Source organism: Pteropus alecto, unplaced genomic scaffold (assembly GCF_000325575.1).
Source record: "Pteropus alecto unplaced genomic scaffold, ASM32557v1 scaffold92, whole genome shotgun sequence".
NCBI classification, from domain to species: domain Eukaryota; kingdom Metazoa; phylum Chordata; class Mammalia; order Chiroptera; family Pteropodidae; genus Pteropus; species Pteropus alecto.
Window position 1 is genome coordinate 8,613,299 of NW_006432447.1, and position 22,289 is coordinate 8,635,587.

General features: G+C 37.4%; 1 protein-coding gene and 1 pseudogene across 3 annotated transcripts in view; one reads left to right on the forward strand and one right to left on the reverse strand.

Annotated features, from left to right (window-relative positions):
• Positions 1-22,289, forward strand: part of CPNE4 (copine 4) — a 415,982-nt gene that overhangs the window by 230,120 nt on the left and 163,573 nt on the right. The gene's annotated exons all lie outside the window — the stretch shown is intronic.
• LOC112476084 lies at positions 4,723-4,841 on the reverse strand (annotated as a pseudogene).

Genomic DNA, 22,289 nt, shown 5'->3' on the forward strand with positions numbered 1-22,289 from the left:
CTCTTCTTTTCCTGCCTTCCTAATGATGTGGCTACCCTTCACAGGGTTCTAGGGTTTGCCTTCGCCTCAGCAATGTCACTTCCATCACCTCATCAGTCCCTCTGTCTTCCATTTTCCTTTCCTGTCCCTTAATCTGAGAAGAGTCAATTGTTGCCTCAGCGAAAGACCACCAAAAAACCTATTAATCAAGAAAGCAAAGTTTATTAGATCTGCTGTAGTGAAAGAGAATGTCGCCTGGACAGAGTCTTAGGAGTGTTTCCAATGGGGAGATGAAAGGAGGATAATTAAAAGGTATTAGGGTCTGGACTAGGTGATATAAGGAGGTTTTACAAGGCACAGAACTGGTTGAGGTTGGGGAGCCTTTGATTGGTGGGTACAGTAAGGTGAATGGCCTAAAACAACTCAATAAGGAAGACATTAGTCTTCATAAATAAGCTATTATGTTGGTTCACGGTCTCATCTTCCTGACCCAAGTATTCCCTAGTGTGATTAACTAAATCACTTTTGTTTGTTCCCTGTAATGTTTAGCACAGAAAGAGAAAAAAAATCTTAGTTCCAGTATTATTTATCACAGAGAGAGGAAAGTGTGATATTTTTAGTTCTCAGGAGGAAGAGGCCCTTTCTGCACTAATATCTACAAGTTCCCAAACAGGGAGGACGCCTTCGCCCACTTCTCACAGGCCTGAAAGAAGTCCCTGAAGACAAAACCAGTGACAACACAAGGCATCATACTCAAGAAGCCTTCCATCCCACAATTCACTGGTGTTTCTGGATTTGTTTTGTTTGTTTTCTGAGTGCGCTTTCTGGCTTTAGTGAACTAGGACTTGACTTTGTTAAACAGTCTCAGAGCTTTTCAGTATGCCTAGTTATTGTCTTTCCTCACGAGCCCACTGGGATGCTGTACAAATCAGAACCCTGGTAGCCTGCCCAGTTCCACCAGTGGACGTGCAAATTAATTCTTTTAGTTATATATTTCTTACTATATGCATAAATCAGTTTTTTTTCTTTTGGTTTGTGATCATAGGGTAATTTTCAGAAGCGGGGACCACAGGGTAACAGGAAATAAGATTTTTCATGGCTCTTGAATTATTTTGCCAGCTACTTCCTATAGGCTGTTGTGACAGTTTATACTGCCAGCAGCAAAGCATAAAAATTTGTACTGTTTTCACCACAATATGACTAGCATTAAGTTTTATGATTCAAAATATATACCATAATTTAATTATATTTTTTATATTTAAATTCCCACATCTTTGATTTCTAAGGAGGCTTAACATTTCAATACATGGTATTTGTAACAATGATTAGAACTAGAAGATAAGCATGAAGAAAACTTCAGAAGGACCTACAGATGCCACCTAGAAATAACCACTGTTAATAGTTGGATATGTCTTGAAAGACCTTTAAGATTTCTTTCTTTCTATAAATACGTTGTTCTTTTTTCTCTATAAAAACGGAGTCATGCTGTCCAACCTATTTTGTAACTTGCTTTTATTTATTCGCCCACCTATTTTGAACACTTTTTCATAAAATAATATGTATCCCTAATATCAGTTGTACTGATGGAATAGTATTTTATTGTGAGACAGCAGAGAGATTAAGAACGCAGACTATGGTATCCAACTACTGGGTTCAAATGTCAGGTTAGCCATTTAGTATGTGACCTTGGACAAGTTGTTTGAATCCCTGTGACTTAGTTTATTCATTTGTAAAATTGGGATTATAACATTACTGCCTCTTGGGGTTTTGGAGATTAAACAAATTAAAATTTGTAATCCTTAGAGAGTCTGGCACACCATGTAAATGTTTGCTGGAAACAATATTGAGTATGCCATAATTAACTAATCAAACCCATATTATTGGACATTTCAGTTGTTTCCTTTTTTCTTCTATTACAGAAAATGCTGTGCTGAACATTTCTTAGATTAATTCCTAAATACTAAATTGCTTGGTAAAAGAACATAGACATCATTAAGGCTTTTGTTACATATTGCTAAGTTTTTTTCCAAAAGGTATATATCCCACGAGCAGTGTAAGAGAGTGCTGTCTCTAAATGTTAGCAACTAATTTCCTGTGGATTATTTGCCTGCCTGAGACAGGTGAAATCTGGGAGGCAAACATGATTCGATTGGAGAGCCAGAGGCATGGTTTCCTGTGGCCTCTTTGTTCTCCCCATCATCATCTCAGTAGCTGGCCTAGCACGTTATCTATACCAGGGAACATTAGCCACTTACGCGCTATTTAAAGTAAGAAATAATAACTACTAATACTGCATTTAGGGTTATCATTAACTTGAGCTAAAATACAATGAGACAACTCTAGAAATAAGTAGAAGATTTGGAGGAATAACAGCCTAATTTATTATCACACCACTTGAGCACAATGAGCACTGGACAGGTTTATCATGACAGGTACTTCAGACAGCTATACTTTGGATCAGCTGCATAAAATGAAGGCTGCCTGAATATGGTAGCTGTGGTTCCTGTTATTTATTAAGTCAGTTGCTAAATCAAATTTATCATGATACTTTATTACTTGTCCAATTTAAAGAGGAGAATACCTTGTGCAAGAGAAACACTGGCTGGCTGCTTTGTCATAATTAAGGACACATGCAACAACCTAGGATTTCTTGGGAGAACATACATTACTATATTTGGGGAAGATTCTAGATGGTCAAGAAAAGACAGTTTTATTTTCTAAAAGAAGTCATTTTGTGGTACATATATTCTTTCTTGCCTTAACCTCCTCCTTCTCCACAGTAATTTTGTGAGATTGGTCTAGTCACTTCTGTGTGTGTGTGACTTTCTTTCTTGCCTTGACATGTACAAGTTCAATTGTAATTTCAAAAAGACCATATGCTTTTGCCCATTGAAATTTGGTCAAGGAAAAAAAAAGTAGCTAAAGTAATGGGAAAATAGTTGATATTTTAATGCTATTATCTGAGCTTTCTCATTGAAAGGAATGAAATATTTATCAAATCTTTAAATTTCAAGGAGCGGATCTCTAGTTCTTAATATTTTTATTCTTAATATTGTCAGCTCTCTTTCTGGTTACCCTCTTTAGGTCATGTGCCTGACTAGTAACTTGTTAATGCCTGAGGAAAAACGTTAGAACATGCACTGTCATCATACTAACCCACTTAATTTGCTCTCCAAAAAGAGCTTGAAGAAGGAGGTTGAAGTTCTTGTCCCATATGAGGTGATTGTATAGTCTCTATCTCTGATGCACGTCCTCCCCCAAACCACACAGACAGAGAGGTGACTATTTCTGAGTGGCAGCACTACATTATATTCATCTGTCATTTACAATATTGAAAGCATGTATTTTTCACTCTTACTTATTATTCGAGAAACAAAGACCTAGAAAATTGTGTGTTTTAACTAAGGTCAAAAAGAGAAAAGATGAGACAAGATGCTGTAACTGACATACATTGAGCATCAGCTATAGACTAGACATGCTAATATCTAATAAGTGATTTAACCTCAGCTTACAGCAATGGGATAAGATAGGTACATATTATGTGTCGACAGACATAAAAATGCATCATTGAGGTCAAGAAAGACCATAGTGTTTTAGTTACGTGCAGTCAGTCCCCAAGTGCATTACAGAACTTATCAGGGTCTTTAATTTGCTAATTAGTATTGTAGATCTTTAAGAAGGGGACATAATATACAAAATCTTCCAGCTTATTTGGCACAACTCCCTCCCAGCCCCAAAACACATACACATACACATACACAACATATATCCAAACAGGCACATTTTTAAACAGTATTTTATCAGTTAATGTTTCACAAAACACATTTGGAAAATACCTCTCATTGTCCTGGTGAGGTATTAGAGACCCAGAGAGGCTAAGTGATTTTCTTAGGCTCACACAGAAATTTCAAGGTAGAATTGGTGCTCTTTCCGGTTCATTCCCCCCAACACCAATCTTAACCTTGAACAGTCACAGTATTGCTTTAACAGTGAAGCCTCACAAAATGATTTTAAAAAAGTGGTTGAACTCTAGCTGATAAATATTTTCTCCTGTAGTTTCTTTTTTATCCACATACTATTCAATATTAATTCTCAACTTGAGTAACAAAAGCAAGTAGTTCCTTGTTTATCCTAAGCAAAAATCTTAAGATGCTGAACCTCAGCCGAGAACTGAGATGTCATGGAGAAGTTTAGCAGTCACCGATTTGACCAGGCATAGTGATTAAGGGCATAGTGATTAAGGGCAGTGATTAAGGGCACAACCTTTGGTTGAGACAGGTGGTCCTGACCTATATCTGGCTCGGACACTTAATTGCTGGATTCTTTAAATTTAATAAGGTCAGTGTCTAAGTTGGTTTTGTTCAATAGTATGTACCCACTTTTGGATGACAGATCCTTAAGGAATAATAGTTAAACATGTATAATACCATGTCATTAGTCCATTCCAACCCTCCAGTGCACCCCTATCTCACTCAAAGTCCTTACAATGGCCTACAAGGCCATACATGACCTGCCTCCCACTTTATCTCTCTAGTTTGATCTAATTCCACTCTCCCCTTCATTCAATGTGTTCCACACTGGCCTCCTCTTCATTTTGTTTCGCCCTCGATGTCCATTCAGAGCCTTTGTTGTTATGTATGTATGTATGTATGTATGTATGTATGTATGTATTTGGCAAGGCAACCCTTGGTCAATCTCACAGATTGTGAAGACCTTTTCAATTTACAATCCCTTATTTTTTTATGCCTACAGCAGCTGGTCTTCCTAGGTGGTCTCCCATCCAAGTACTAACCAGGCCTGACCCTGCTTAGCTTCCAAGATTAGACAGAATCGGGCTTGTTCAGGGTAGCGTGGCCGTAGACCATTCAGAGCCTTTGAAAGTGCTGTTCTCTCTGCCTAGAATGCTGTTCCTAAAATAGCTTACTCCCTAACCCTCTTTGTGTCATTCAAGTCATCTTCTCTTCTGGTTATCAATCACAATGTAAAAAACAGCTTCAAGAATTAGTGGTTTAAATAACAACAATTTATTATTGTTATATCTGCTGATTCTGTGGGTCAGGACATCAGACAGGACATAGAAAGGAAAGCTTGTTTCTGTACCCCAGTGTATGGGACCTCAGTTGGGATGGCTTGAATGAGGTGGATATAAGAACAGCTTGGGGACGGTTGGACCTCTCTATCTCTACCTCTGTCTTTCTCTCCACATGCTTCTTGCTCTGCATAGATTGAGTTTGCTCAAAACATGGCTCCTCAAAGTAGTAAAAGTTATTACATGTAAGCTCAGAGCAAGGAAGACAACAAGATGGAAACTGCCAATCATCTTGAAGTTGGCTAGCAACAAGATGTAGCATAACTTCCACCAACTGCTGTTGGTTAAAGAAGATACTGAACAGCTCAGATTCTAGAATAAGTAAATAGAGGTATAAACTGACCTCTTTTAATACAAGAAGCAACAAAGAATTTGAGCCCTCTTTAACCCACATGTCTTAGGCCTTTTCAGTCTATCCTTTTTAAAACTTCAATTCTCCTAATGTTTTCTATCCCTATTATTTTTTCTCTATAACAACATAATCACTTAATATTATTTTATATTTTACATATTTAGTTTATTGTGTATCTCTCACTCTGGTATGAATTCCTTAAGTCCAGAAACTTTTTCTGTTATATGTAATGTTGTATCTTCAACTAGAATAGGGTATGACACAGAGCAGGCACTCTCTAAATAATTGTTGAAAGAATGAATGAATAAAATGGGGTAGGTTAACTACTGTTACCTTCAGTTTCCTGATCTAAAAATTGAGAATAATACTACTTTTATTCTAGGGCTCTTGTGAGGTTTAAATAAGATCAAGTCCATGAACTGTTTAGTGCACCTAAATGAATTTAAGAAAGACTATAAAATAGGTTTAGACATTATCTTCTTGGGCACCCCTTAATATTCTAACATATGGAGGAAATAGGCAACTTTAAGTCAACTTAGGCTTCAAGATATTTGAGTTTAACCACAAAAGGAGAGTGAAGATTTGATGGAAGGTACAGGAATCATTTATTTTTAAAATTGCATTCCTTTTGAAGAGAACATCAAAGTTGCTAGAAAGATTTTTCATAAAATTGGCATCATGATGGGTCACTATTTATATTTCACCAAGCAGGGAAGAAACTTCATTTGAGTGCTATCATTTGCTCCCTAATTGATTGACTATAAATAATAATTCAATCATTTATTTCCACTCAAAAAGGCCTCCTAATTTTTTTATTTGAGCATTAAAGCAGTGCTCATATAAATTTTTTTCTCCTCTCAGCTGAAAAATTATCTTCCTTCCTCTCCTTCCTTCCTTCCTCTCCTTTCTCTCCCTTCCTTCCTTCCTTCCTTCCTTCCTTCCTTCCTTCCTTCCTTCCTTCCTTCCTTCCTTCCTTCCTTCCTTCCTTCCTTTTTTGAGATATATACAGATATCCTACCTGCTTCCATTTCAACACCTGTTTTTGCTTCTTCCTCTTTACAGAGTTGTTGAGAGTTAACCCAGGACATCACTGGAGGGTGGTAAAAGTCCTAGGGTCCTAAGAGAGGCAAATAGAATCAGAAACCGCAAGAGCACTGAACTGTAAAGCTACTAAGTGCAGATGTCAGCTGCCTCAGGTGTCTGGTTGAACTTCACCTAAACCATTTCATGGCCTGTTGTAATTTAGAGCCATGTCCCATCCCCTGCCAACTGATAAAATTCTCAGAAGCTTACTTTCTTGTGGATCTGCCTCTATGACCACGAATATTTTTCCTGTACCACTCTGTTATTCCAAACAATATGCCAGACAATTATTTTAAAATTCCACTTTTCTCAAGTGTTTTGTGACTTTGATAACCCAGTTAGAAGTGGAGGTGGGAAATAAAATGGAATTACTTTGCACGTCAAGAGAGCTTTCTTCATTTCATCTGGTAAACCCATTTTTCCATCTTTCTCTCCCTTCCTGTTTCCTCCCTCTTTAGAGAAAAAAGCAAATCATACCCCAAGTCTCAAGTTAAACAGTTCTGTCCTCACTCAGATCCTCCCCTAAAATGGACTTACCTAGACATCTTCTCAACAAGGAAGATATATATCTTCCCCGTGGAGTGAATGAACTAACTGATGAGGAATTGAAATCATCTCCCTGAATCCCCTTCTCTTGTTTTGTCCAAGTTCATGTTCTCTATCTGATTTGACATCCCTTTCACCCAATCACCACATTAAAACATGAGAACAGACAGAACTGGTCATCTCATTTTAGGAAGGAAGGCTCCTTTGTATATTTCCAAATTACCGGTTTGAAAATTGCCACGTATTTAGGCTTTCCTGGGAATGAAGTATCTGATTGCTCATGGAGTGCAGCTGAGAACTTCCAAAGCTTTGCTTGGCAAATCATTCTCAAGGGTAAAATGATTTAAGTCGTCACATGAAATATGCAAATAGGCATGCACCAAGCACCTTGAGGGTGACTCAGGTGATTTGGAGGATGAGAACGTAGAAATGTCCGGGATGTCTGCAACATCTGGGGCTAAGGTTTAGGTCACTAAAGTGAAGCTTTAGACATGTCACATGGGAACCTGGGTTTGGCTGGTGAATTGAGAACTGCCAACTGCTTGTTTGTTTGTTTGTTTGTTTTACAAACAATTTACTTTAAGAAAAGGGTCAGATTCCAATACCAAATCTGCAACTTAATAGTTAAATATCCTTAGGCTAGTTATAAACCCTCCTCAAATCTCTTTTCTCTCATCTGTAAAATAGAAGGGAGGATGCCCACTTCACAGGTATGTTGTGAAGATTAAGTTATATAAATATATAAAAGGTCTCAAAAACTGTCAATCTCATAATTTCCTCCCTTAATTCAGACAAAATCCTACAGGCATCATTATCAGGCATTTCATTTCAACAAGATTCTTCTTGAATTAACAGCCGTGGTGGCGGTTCCAGTATTGATGAAATTAATATTTTAGCAAACAAACAGAGACTCATGGACATGGACAATGGACTAGTGGTTACCAGAGGGGAAGGGAGAGGGGGGAGGTAGACGAGAAAAAAAATTTAAATCATTTCTTCAATTAAAAAATAAATTGAAAGAAAAGGAAAAAAAAAAAACACTATTTTCACTCTGACCAAGATGTATCAAAATTGCTAGTAAGATTCTTAGATAAGTGAATGTCATAGCATGTCACAGTAATCAGGGTATTTTCTTTGTAATGGAGGAAGCACTATTTCAGAAGTTGCAAGGTTATCTGACATTGATCCTATAAAATAGGCACCTGATAAAGCCATAACATTGGTGACCTTCTGCACTTTACAGCACTTAAGGTGCATTAGGGTGCAGTCTTTAGAACAGCTAGTGAGGTTCCTGATAGACTTATGCACATATGTAGGGGGATGGTACTGAAGTTTTCTAACTTCTCATTAAATTGCTAATCACTTCCTTAAAGAACTTCCCTGCAGATATGCTTTAAAGAACCCATAAACTTTCCTTAAGCCCTTCTGCAATTTCCTATTCATTATCTTAGCAATGATGAAGCAGATGACATAGCCTCGTAAATACATCAGTACTTGATTGTAGTTCCATATTTTTCTTTCCCACTTCACTTTTTTTCTCTCATAAGATGATTTCTTTGGGATATGATCCAACATCTTTCTTGCTTGGGCCAATAGTCCATTTACTCATTTGAATAGCAGGGAGTGGGTGGGGGACGGTTGGTGCTACCATTAGATGAGTATTAGGACCTCCACTCTGTAAACTAGAAGATGAGCTTTAGGAAAAGAGAAGGAATTTGTAACCTTGGCTTGGCCACAGGAAGAGAATGGAAGTTTCCAAAAACTCAAATGTCTTGGCTTTTAGTAGCAAACTCCTTTAAGTCAGGTGGCCTTCTAGTGAGGATTCTGATGAGGGCCCACTTTGTCAGAAGAATGAGGGATATCAAATCTACCCTGACATATAAATGGAAGCTTCAACCTGTGGCTACAAAACCAACTCATTGCCCCTAGGCCTTGCCAAGCTCAGTGGCTTTTTAGCACCCATCTAAACTATTCTTTTATGCCAGTGACCTCTTCTGACTGTGATCCTAACTCGCTTCTTCCTTCTTGCTTGGCTCCTTTTACTTTCTGCATTCCCATCATCTACTTCAAACTGGCTAGACTCCCACTGGTATCCCAACTAGCTTGATTCTCAATTTGGGTTAGGCATGCTTTAGCTCCCAATCCTGGGCCTCCAATTTAGCCTTTTGATGTTGAATTGCTAAATCCCCAACAACTGTCACTGATGGCCCAATCCCAAATGAGGACTCTTGAGTGTCTGCCATCTCTACTGGGGTGGCTTTTGCCTGCCATCTCCTGGCTAAAGCTGAAGCCAACAATCTATCTTCCATCATTCATCCTTCCCATCCCAAGGCAGAGCATCAATGAATGATAAAGAACGTTACCTTTCTTGGGTGGAGGCACTTTAGGGTGACTGGGGTAGGAGCAGCTCTGCCCTCTAATGGTACTCGTAGATTCTGGTTCCAAATAGTGAGAGCGTCATCCAGGTGGGCTATGTGGGTATGGTGGTTGCTGAAGCTTTAGAATTGATGAGGTAAAAATGAAAGCCTAAGCTAGGGAGAACAAATGCTCTTGAGAAAAACCTTACCCTTTTTTCAGCATCTGACAAGGGAGGAATGAGAAGGTGAAATATACAGCTGTTAATTTTATGAGGTCATTTTTACTTTATCACTAAGAAAAATTTGGGGATCTAATTACCAAGACTATATTAACATTTCCTATGTTAGGCAAAAGAGATGTCAAAATGTTTTAGACACCAAAGCTTTTTGGCATTTTTACCCACTGTCTCTTTATAGCCACCCATGAAACCCCAGCATGACACTTGGCACACTGTGCACTGTCCTTGGTTGGTATGATAATTATTGGGTCAGGAGAACTTAGATGAGTTTATTGACATTCTCTCAAGAGGGAATGGAGACTTTATGGACATACACTGTCAAGAATTCTCTTAGATATGCCAGGGAAGCTTTGCGTTTTGAAGTTAGATTGGAGAGTGTCTCTGGAAACTGTTTCACTATACTCAAATCTGACAGTCTCCAGAGTAAGAATGCCTAATGTGATGGGACAGATGACCCTAATATGATCTGTTTAATAATAATATAATAAGGTAGGCATGTGGCCTTCGTATTTTACAAATCCCATTACAAAACACACAAAGGATATAATCAATATTAGAAAGTGTAAATTCTGAATAGATCTGCTACCCAGCTTCTGAATATTAAGAAACTTGTCAAATTTACTGTGTCCCCTAGCAAGGCAGCTCTCAGATTTATGGCTCCGGAAAGTTCAATGTAACAGTAATTGATTTGTAATTGTTTTGTGTTCTTTCATCCCTGCACATTGTAATGGAAGCAGTGGATGGAATATCAATAACTCTTTGGGTTAATATGAGTAGTCAGTGATAGCACTGGTACAATTAAAAAAATTTTTTTTACAAATTTAGAAAAGGAAGAATTTATTGTATTTAAGTAATGTACATTTGTTATAGGCCCATATAGCCATTTTTATAGTAGTTGTAATCATTGCCTCCTTTCCTATGAAGATTTGAGTTAGCTAAGTCTGTTTAATCCTGTAGCAGATGATGCACTCGAAACTTCTTTAGTGGCTCAGTAATTCTCTTACAGTGTGTCTGGGCTCAAAGACATATCTACCCATTCTATTTATTAAGTAGTTAGGTCCAAACAACTGAAAAGTAATTTGAAAAAATAGTACAAAGAAGCTGAAAGAAAAATATTTTAAATTTCACTCCATAATAATCATATTTACTTGATAAAGGAATGCATTTGTCTGTCGGACACTACACAGCTTCTCAAACCTTGAAATCGTATTGGCCCGTACACCACTTTCATTTCCTGTTCCACATTTTAGCGACTGCCAAAAATCTAGTTTCACAAAGAAATGTGGTAAAGTGATTTAATGTTGAAAATGTAAACTACTTTGAGCTAGCAGTTTGCAAGGCATCCAATAGATATCAATTTTCCTTGTATTTCTCTTGAAAATATCCAGTGTTGCCTGTTAGTTTACTCTGGTGCCTTGAGGTGCCTTGATATACACAGTTTGGAGCCATGATCCATAGCTTTATGTCACAGGAACACCTAACAAATTCAACTATACTCTCTTGCAGCTAGAAGCTAGTCTTGTGTTCAAAGTTACATATTTTAACACAATATGTTCTCTAAATGTAAATCAACTAATTTGACTCACCCTCATACAAAGAATCAGAATCTATTCCAACATGGGAAGAAAAGTTAGTTGATATTTGCAAATCACGTATCCAACAAAGTACTGGTATCTTGAATATATTTTAAAATCTCAAAGCTCAACAGTAAAAAAGCAAACAATTTAATTAGAAACTGTTTACAAGACATGAACAGATGTTTCACCGTACAGAATATATAGATGGCAAACACATGTATGAAAAGATGTTCATCATCGTTAGCTATTAGGAAATGGCTAAATAAAAAATGACAATAAATAAATAATGTGGGGGATTTAGAGAAACTGGATCTACTCATACATTGTTAATGAGTTTGTAAAATAGTACAGCCACTCTGGAAAACAGTTTTTCTGTTTCTTTAGAAATTAACATGCAACTGCAATAAGACACAGCAACGGCACTCCTGGGCATTTGTCCCAGAGAAATTAAGACTTATGTTTACACAACAACCCGTACACAAATGTTTATAACAGCTTTATCTGTAATAGTCAAAAACTGGAAAAACTCAGATGTTTTTTAGTAGATGAATGGTTAAACAAAATGTGTACATTCTTAATATGGAATTCTACTTAGCAATAATAGGGGAACAAACTACTGATACACATGACAACCTGGATAGATCTCCAGAGAATTATAGTGAGTAAAAAAAGTCAATCCCAAAAGCTTACATAGTGTTTGAGTCCTTTTTTAAATTTTTAATAATAACTTTTTATTTTTCAATTACACTTGGCATACAATATTATTTTAGTTTGAGGTATACAATATAGTGATTAGACATAGTACCCATACATAGTTACTAAAATATTATTGACTATATTTCTTATGCTGTAGTTTACATCCCCATGACTATTTTATAACTACCAATTTGTACTTACTAATTCCTTACCCCTTTTCACCACCCCCCTAACCCTCCTCATCTGAGAGCCATCAAAATATTCTCTGTATCCATGACTTTGTTTTTATTGTGTTTATTTATTTTGTTCTTTAGATTCCACATGTAAGTGAAATTGTGTGGGATTTGTGTTTCTCTGTCTGACTTACTCCACTCAGCACAATACCCTCTAAGTCCGCCCATGTTGTTGCAGATGGCAAGATTTCATTTTTTTTTTTTTTTGCTGAGTAATATTCCACTGTACATATGAACCACTGTTCTGAATCTATTCATCCATTGATGGACACCCAGGTTGCTTCCATATCTTGACTACTGTAAATAATGCTACAGTGAACATATGGATGCACATGTCCTGTCAAAGTACTGTTTTGGGTTTCTTTGGATAAATACCCAGCAGGGATTACTGGGTCCTTACTTGTCTTCTGTTGTAGCCTTTGTTTTAAAGTCTATTTTGTCTAGTATAAGTATTGCTGTCCTAGCTTTTTTGTTTTTGTTTTTATTTTCATGAAATATATTTTTCCATCTCTTTACTTTCAGTCTGTGCATGTTTTCCAAGCGGAAGTGAGTCTCTTATAGACAGCATATATAAGGGTCTTGTTGTCTTATCCATTCAGCTACCATATCTTTTGATTAGAGCGTTTAATCCATTTACATCTAAAGTGATTGTCTATAGAAATGTAGTTATTGCCATTTTATTATTCATTTTTTTTAATCTTATTTCTTTTTTCTTCTTCTTAAATAAGTCCCTCCAACATTTCTTGCAAATCTGTTTTGGTGTTGATGAACTCCTTTAGCATTTTTTTTTTTTTGTCTGAGAAGCTCTTTATTAGTCCTTCAATTCTAAATGATAGCTTTATGAGGTAGAGTAATTTGAGTTGTAGGTCCTTGTTTTTCATCACTTTGAATGTTTTCTGCCAATCCCTTCTGGCCTGCAACATTTCTGTTGAGAAATCAGCTTATGAGTACTCCCTTGTGGATAAGTAACTGCTTTTCTCTTGCTGCTTTTAAGATTCTCTCTTTGTCTTTAACCTTTGGCATTTTAATTATGATGTGTCTTGGTGTGAGCCTTTTTGGGTTCATCTTGTTTGGGACTCTTTTGCTTCCTGGGGTTGTATGTCTATTTCCTTCACCAGGTGAGAGAAGTTTTCTATCATTATTTCTTCATATAGGGTTTCAATTCCTTGCTTTTCCTCTCTCTCCATCTGGTACCAATATGATGTGAACGTTGGTATGCTTGATGTTATCCCAGAGGACCCTTAAACTATCCTCATTTTCGTTTGGATTCTTTTTTCTCATTGCTCTTCTGATTGGGTGTTTTCTGCTACTTTATCTTCTAAATCACTGATTTGATCTTCTGCTTCATCTAATTTACTGTTGGTTCCTCCTAAGGTATTCTTCATTTCAGTTACTGTATTCTTCATTTCTGACTGGTTCTTTTTTATGTTTTCTATCTCAGTTTTAATGTTTTCTGTCTTTTTGTTAAAGTTCTCACTGAGTTCATCTACTCTTCCCCTAAGTTCCTTGAGCATCCTTATAACCAATGTTTTGAACTCTGCATCTGGTAGATTGCTTTTCTCCATTTCGTTTCATTCATTTTTGGAGCTTTGTCTGTTCTTTCATTTGGGACATGTTTCTTTGTCTCCCCATTTTGGCTGCCTTCCTCTGTTTGTTTCTATGTATTAGATAGGGCTACTCTGCCTCCCAATCTCAGTAGAGTGGCCTTATGTAGTAGATGTCCTCTGGGATCCAGTGGTAGTCTTCCCTGGTCACTTGAGCCAGGTGCTCCAGGTGTGTCTTTTCTATAGGTTATTTGTACCCTCCTGTTGTAGTTGATCCTTGGTTGCTGTTTGTATGTCAGTGGGAGAGATTGACCTTCATGCTGATTGGTTGTAAAGACTGTCTGGTGACTACAGTAGAGGAGCCTTTATGCAGAGGTTGACCCTATAGAGCAGGATTCCCTTTGGCAGGGTTCTGGTGCCTTCCTAGTCTTCCCTTTGGGTGTGTCATCTTTGGATGTGGCCTCAGGTGGTGCTCCGGCTCTAGTGGAAGCCAGTCACTGGGTATGCTGGCATTGAGGCATCCTGGGAGTGACCTTACCACAGGCCAAGTTCAGCTGTATTCTGTGCCCTGCCCAAGGCTACCTGGCATGAGCCACCCGCATAGGGCTTGATGGTGCCTCAAGAGGCCAAGCCAAAAACTGAGGCCACCTGCTGCTAGTGGCAGGCTTGGGGTTGCTCAGCAAAAGGTACAGAGCACACAGAGGCCAGATGCTGCTTGTTTAGGTTTTGTGAAACTTTGAGAGATTTTAGGAAAGTCCACAGCATGAGCCAGTACAGGCCGTTTATATGGAAAAGCCACTGGAAGTGGGCCCACGAGTTTGGGGATCTCAGGAATCACCAGGGCAAGGTGATCAGTGTTAGCCAGGTTGATGGAGATTCAGATATAGCAGCCTGCATGCTGGGGCAGGGGAGCTCAACAAAGGAATAACAGCTTCTTCCAGCACTTCTATCTGGAAGAAAGCTGCCCCTCCAGCCCTTGCCCTGAAGCCAGACAGCTCAGTTTCTCCTGTTTTTCCCCGCTGCCTTCCAAGTTGTTGCCCAGCACTGAAGCCCAGAGTGAGTAAGTCCATCAGTGGGTAAGTTCATGCATGGGCTCTCCAAGAGGAATGTGTGAGACTCCCACAGCTCTCCAGCCCCTTCAGTCACAATCTCTGCTGATTTTTACATCCATATTTTGTGGGGATTTCTCTTCCTGGAACCCAGCATAGGGCTGGGACCTCTTGCTTCTCCAGGAGGACCTCAGTAGCCAAGATATCGCTCCCAATTTTTAGCTGCAATATGTGGGCGTGGAACTAGCTCATTCCATATCTCTGCCCTTCCTACCAGTCTTGAGGTGGCTTTTTCTGTATGTCCTTAGTTTTAGGACTTCTGTTCAGCTAGACTTCAGGCAATTTTCAGTAATGGTTGTTCTGTAATTTAGTTGTAATTTTGATGGGATTGCGAGAGGAGGCAAAGACAACATTCACCTGCTCTGCCATCTTGACCAGAATCTCTGAGTACATTTAAATAACATTTGAATTGACAAAATGATATAAATAGAAGACAGAATAGTCGATGCCAGCAGTTAAGGGGTTTGTGTGTGAGGAAAGTGAGTGTGACTATAAAAAGGGCAACATGAGGAATCTTTGTGGTGATGGAAATATTCTATATCAATGTCAATATCCTGGTTATAGTACTGTACTATAATTTTTTAAGATGTTACCATTGGGAGAAATTGAATAGAGGGTACAAAAAAAATCTCTTCGTGTTATCTCCCAATTGTGTATGAATCTACAATCGACTCAAAATTTTAATTTAAAATAAATTTATTTGCAATTTAAAAAATTTTATCACTGTTATAAGTGGACTATTTTTCCTATTTCCATTTCTGGGTACTTACTGTTAAAATGGAGAAAAGCCAATAGCTTTTTAAATTTTCTGTATTTAATTCTTATATTTTATTTTATTTTCAGGCACCTTATCAAATTCTCTTATTAATAGTGGTAGATTTTATTAGAGTGGCTCAGTTCTTTGCAGATATGCAATTATGTAATTAGCAAAAAAGAGGTTATTTTAGCTATAATTTAAAATGTCTCTGCCAGTTATTTAATTTTTTAATATATTTTCAAACAACTCAGAAAATATTAAATAACAATAATGGCATTCTTGTCTAAATAGTGCTTTTAACTGAAATGGTTTTATTATTTTATTCTATTAATATTTGATTTTCTTCTAATTATTTAAGTAGTTTCCAGCCATTCTTTAAATTTAGTATTGTTTTCAGCATCTGTAGATATGATCACAATTTCTTTCTTTTAATATATTCTGATTAATTATATTAATAAATTTCCTGATATTTAGCTCTACTTGCATCACTGGAATAAACTATTTAATCAGAGTGTATTTTTGTATACACTGCTGGATTATTTTGCCAATGTTTTATTTAGAATTTTTATTACTATATTCTTAAATGAGGTTGGTATATACTTTTCTATTTTTCTACTATTCTTTATCAGATTTTGGTAATAAATTTATGCTTGTTCCATGAAGTGAACTGGGGAGCTGTCTAGCTTTTTCTGTTGCCTAGAACAGTTGAAGTAACATCATAATTATCTATTCCATAAAGGTTAGACAAATCTCAGCTGTGAACCCATCTGGTCTAAGTGCTCTTTTCAATGGTAGATATCTAATCACTTTTACAAGCTTGTTTACAGTCACTGGTCTATTCAAGTTTTCCACTTTTTAGGTAGGTTGAGTAATTTATATTTTGCTAAAAATCATTTCTCCTTAGAAATAATTTGTATGTGATATTCTTTTAATCCTTCCTGCATCTGTGATTATTCTTTCTCTTTTATCTATAATCAGACTTTTAGGTGTTGGTCAGTTTTGTTTTATATTATTTTTCAAAGAACCACTTCCCAAACTTACTTATCCTTTCTAATATTTGTATTTCTTTGTCTTCTATTTTGTTGATGTTAGCTTTTATCTTTAGTAATTCCTCTTCCTAGTTTCTTCTGATTTATTTTATTGTTCTCCTAGTTTCTTAAGATGAGTACCAAGTTTCTGTATTTTTATTCTTTATTCTTTAGTAGTAAAAGAATTTAAGGTTACATTTTTTCTGAAGAGTAGACTTTTCAGTGAATCCCATATATTTTGATGAGAAGTGTTCTGTTAGTTGCTTTCTAGAATGTTTAAGGTTTCTTTTAGTTTCCCCCTCAACACAAAGATTATCTAGGAATTGTGTTTTTAAACTTCAAAGTGAATAAGATTTTTGGTCACTTTTTAAATTTTTTATTTCTAGTTTTTTTGGGTATTGTTAGAGAACATATCCTATAAAATCTCTACTTTTTAAATTTCACTGGTGGCTGATTATAAAGCCAATTTACATAAATGTTCCATAGACATAAAACAGTCTCGTATTCAATGAAGATGAGGTATGTATATATATAATATGTATTTGTGAGTATACATACATATACATGCATATGTATGTTCACATATATACATACATGTACAAATGCGTATGTATATATGTGTGTGTGTGTGTATATATACATATATGCACACACTTATTTTTTTTGTACTAGCCAATTCTTTTATGGCCTTATTTATTGTTTATCTAATAAATCTGTCCATTCTTAGGTATATTGAAATCTCCCCCAGTAACTGTACTTTTGTAGTACTCTTCGGCATAGGTTTCTCATATATAGATGATCTTTATGTATGTGTGCATTCAGGTTTATGATACATATCTTTTTCACAAACTGTGCAACCTATAAATACATGGCACCTTTGTTTACCCTGTTTAATGCTTAACCTTAAACATCTTGTTTGTTAAAACCATCCATCCTGCTTTTGTTAGATTTATATTTCACTGAATTCAGCCTTTTATGTTTAACCTTTATTACTTTCCTAATTGTGAATCTTGTAAATTGCACTCAACTGTTTCTTTAAGGCAATAAGACAGTCTTTGTATTGTAGTAAAAGAATTCAGTCTATTTACATTTTTGCATTATACTTTATTTTGTTCCTTCCATCTTATTTTGTTTATTACTTGTTTTCCATTGTTATTTCCTTTTGTTTATTTTCATTTTTGCTCAGATAACAAAGTTGCTATACATTTCCCCTCATTAATTTGGATTTTTTTTTTCCTAATTTTTCTTAGAAAACTCAACAGTGGTTATCAGGAGTTCAGTTTTGATATGTAAAGTTTGAGGTGCTTATGGAAAATGTTAAGTGGAAAGACAGAGTGTGAAGTTGAGCCTATGCTTAAACCCCCTTGTCCAGTTAGATTTTCACACTTTACAAGTTGGAAGTGTCGGGGTTGTGGGAGGAGGCAGGGCAGAGGGTTGGTGGGGTGGAGACTGTTGTCAGAGTTCAGGAAGTTGCACTTTTGCCTTGTATTCAGTGACAGGGCTATGGCTCTGAGATTCTCTCTCCAGTCTGTCCTGGAAGAGCACAACTTTGGGAATGTGCACAGTCTTCCAGACCATCAGGGATAAGTGTGTAATTTCATTTTTAAAACAGTGCTTCCTAGGAGTTATCCCTGGGTGAGAGTAGCTTAATATTTAGCTAGTGTTAGTCTGAGTTTGTGCTTAATCTCCTTGAGCTAGTAAGACCTCCATGTTTTTGCTGAAGGATCTGTGTGTAGCTTTAGAGATACTTTTGAGTCTGCCCTCTGTCCTGCTCTGATTTTTCAGAGAGGATGCAGCCTAGGGCAAGCCCACAGCCTTCCTGACCCTAGAGGGCTCCTCTTGGCTTCTTCCCTTCGTTCTGTCTGTTAAGTTTCTGGCTGGTCTACCAGGTATAGCTTGTTGCTAACAGCACAGTAGGACTCTAGCCCTCACTTAATTGCTTTCTACCTAGATCTCCATGGTTTTTGACAAGAAGGCATTTAGCCATAACTTTTCCTATGTTCCAAGTAAAATCAGCCCCATCAGGCAGAGCTTTCTTTTTTAATGCCTCCTCCCTTGGGCAGAACATCTGTGTCTTCTGCACCAAGGTGGGGTTAGGACAGCTCAGTTAGATGAATGGGTCTGATGTTCAGGGAGAACATCTGGGCTTGAGATATCAGTTTGGAAGTCATCCGCTTATCAATTTTGTTTAAAACCATGAGAATAGATGAGGCGACCTAGAGACTCATGTAGACAGAAAATAAAAGCAGTCCAAGAATTAAGCCTTGGATTGTGCCGGCATTTAGAGCTGAACTAAGGCATTTGGCCATGCATAGATGAGGAGTTCTTGCCTGATATCAGGGCCAGAAGATAGTTGGCTCTATCAGCCACAGGCCGGCTCCATCCGATACCACAGTGGACAGATGAGTTACCTCATTTAATGTATCCTGTATCCATATTACTTGCTTTCTTTATCTATCAAGTCTAGCATATGCTGTTGTCTCAGTGGGTAGGAGATGAGAAGGCTCAGTGGGTAGGAGATGAGAAGCATCTTTCCCCATTCTGACTGCCTTTACTACCTTGAGGCAGAATTAGGGAAGGCTGCTTTGATATTCATATTTTGTGTAAAGAGAGATAACTGAAGAATAATAAATAAACAAATGAATATTAAAACTTGGGACAGAAAGCTGGCTTCACATTCAGCACTGTTGGAAGCTGAAAGTGTAACCTTGGGCAAGTTATTTAATAAATTCCTCAAGGGTCAGTTTCTTTACCTTTAAAATGAAGATATTGGTTGTATATTATAAATTGAATGCTTTGCTTTGAGATGGATGGTATGTGTCTAGTTTAATGCTGAACCCCTAAGGCCTTGGTGCTGGAAAAATCACAATGCACGCATTAAATCTTTGTTGAATGAATGAGAGAATGCATGGAAAAGTGCAAATTGCACTTAATTAGAAGCATCTGTGAAAAATTCACTTTAGCTGAAAAAAGTGAGACATGAGAAAAGAAGGTTTGGGTTGCTATTAGGAGAATAGGGGTCCAAAGTTAGGCACTTAAACTATTGATGTTGGCACAAGAAAGCAATATATTTTGGATTATGTTTCCTAAACCCTCTAACCTTTTGAGCAAGGGGCCAGCATAGAAAGGTTGCTGTATAGCTTCTAAGAGAGAATGAGCATCAGAAACTTAGCACAGAGCCCATGGTAAGTATCAAAGCATTCCAGCTATTATTGATTTGCTTCTTTATAAACATGACAGTACCCAACTCCTGGTGCTTGTAAAATATCGGTGCATGTAATAAATATTGATCGCTAAAGATCATTTGAATTGATGCTGATGGTGATAATAGTGTGATGGGAAATTTCACCACTTAGAGATTTGGCCCCACTTACTGCTGGTGCTGTACATTGTGAAGGATCCAGCAATATAAGCTCTTCAGTATCAACGGACTTAATGACAAATGAATAAGAGCAATGTCACAGCATTAGTAGTCTTGAGATGCTTCAAAAAGAGACATATTCTTCATAAAATAAGCATTGTGTGCTGTAGATATTTGTGTATTTACAGACAGAGGAAATAGGCATTTAAGAATAGGAAAGAGAAAAAGAAAGACAGAAGGATTTTTCCTCTTCTAATAAAGATATTATCTGTGACAGTCTTAGGGTAATTGTCGTAAAGAATCAGTTTACCCACGTGGTTGGCAATGAATTGAAAATTCATTGAGGTTAATTTTCTGATTACCAATCCTTTACATTTTTCTGAACCTCTCTGATGTTTACAAAGAAAGAAATAGGAATAGAAGGGAAAAAATACACATTCAGAGAGCTTTGTGGTATGTGGAGTAGCCTGAATAGGCTGGAGTGGAGAAGGGACTGTTATCATCTATAATAGTCTAGAACATTCTAGGACTCAGCCTACGGCAGGGTAGACTCAAGGCCCAAACAGTCAGGATTCGACAAAAAGAATGTGCTTCCTAAACTCTGGCTGTCTCTCTCACCATTCTTTCTCTCAACTCCATGTAAGCAGCTTCAACTCTTTAATTAATGAATAAAGTATTGTAAATTTCTTGACTTCAAGAAGAAATTTTCAGGAACTAGTAAAAAAAAAAGAAACTATGTATATGTAGGTGCTGCTTATTAGGTCACAGTAGAAAGAGAATCCGGGTACATAGCTGGTGACTGTCAAATGGACATCATTACAGATTTGCCATTGGGCAAGGCTTATGATATACAGCTAAACAAAGCTGGTATAAATTGAATGTGGAGAGAAGGTGGGAGCCTGTGGCACATATCAGAATCTACCCCAGGCTATGGAAAAACTCAGTTATCTCTACCATTCTGTCTTCTGCTACTGAGATAGAGTTTCGTGATTATAAGAATTTAGACAGCTTGGCTTCTGATATAAACTAAACATTTTAATGAGATAGGGGAGAGAAGCTGGTCAAGACAAATATCAGGGAAAAATAAAGGCAGACCCTATGGAAATTGTACAAAATATTGAATGCATTCAGAGGCTTCTCACTTGTTCATTAATTTAATAAATATTCAACAATATTTGTTTTGGGCCCTTCACCCGTGTAAAGTATGTAAGGCAACTTGTTCCACTTGTGTTTTCTTTGCTCTTAGAGATAATAAAAGATACCTATTTTCTTAACATTTTAGCACAAACTCCTTCGAAAGTGTTTTGTTGGATATTAATATATGTATTTTATGAGGAGAAAAGGAAGTTTAAATAAGGAAAATTTTAGAAAAATTAACACATTTTTTTCCTGTAGAACTCCTCCCTTAATATGTATTCTGCATGATGGCTTTCAAAACTCATTTGACTGCAAGATGCTTTATTTCCAGGAGCTGCTTGTAGAGCTAGTGTATTGTAGAGCATGCTTCAGGAATGCTGCTTGAAAGTATTAATCACCCCATTCAGGGATCTGTAGCGATGTCTGAAGGGACAATGCTCTGATAGCTGACATCCCAGTCTGGCTCAGTTCGAGGTCCTCTCTGACTGATCTATGCATGGAGAGGCTCGTGGGCTTGCCCATTTCCTAAGGGCCCATTTCCTGGCCTGGTCTAGTTCCACAGTGTTGCCCGCTTCAGGGGATTTGATTTTTAAAATTCTGTTTCAGACGTTGTGGGGGATTAGTCTTCACTGGCAAAACCACAGAAAAAGGCTGAATATGTACATGTGTACATTTGTGTTAAACTTTGATGCTGAAGTGCTGGGCGCTGGATCCTGGAAGCACCTGTGCAGCTGTGTAGGAAGTCATGGAATAAGCAGTTTGGTGTAGTGAGACAGAGCACTGCACCAGGAGTCAGAGAACCTAGCTGAGTCCACATCTCAACTGCCAGTTTGTAGCTGCAGGAATTTGAGAATGTCATTTTAACATCTGTGGCTCTCAGTTTCCTCCGCTAAAAGTTGAATCATCAGAGTAGTAGAGTGATATTCATGTAGCACATGAGCTAGCCCTACTCCTATACACATGGTAGACATTGCTAAGTGATCAGTCATCCCACTAAATACAGAGATTGCCTCAGGTACCTTTGCAGCAACATCTTCCCACAGTCACTCTGCACTTAGAGACAGGATGAAAGCTGCTGCCATCCCCAGACTTGATAAAACTCTAAGAATCTGAGATCTGAGATTATTGCTACCAACCACATACACTTCATGAGAAGAGCAAAGTGTCAGGGGAGGTGGGCTCCCCTTGGTTAATGAGGGAGT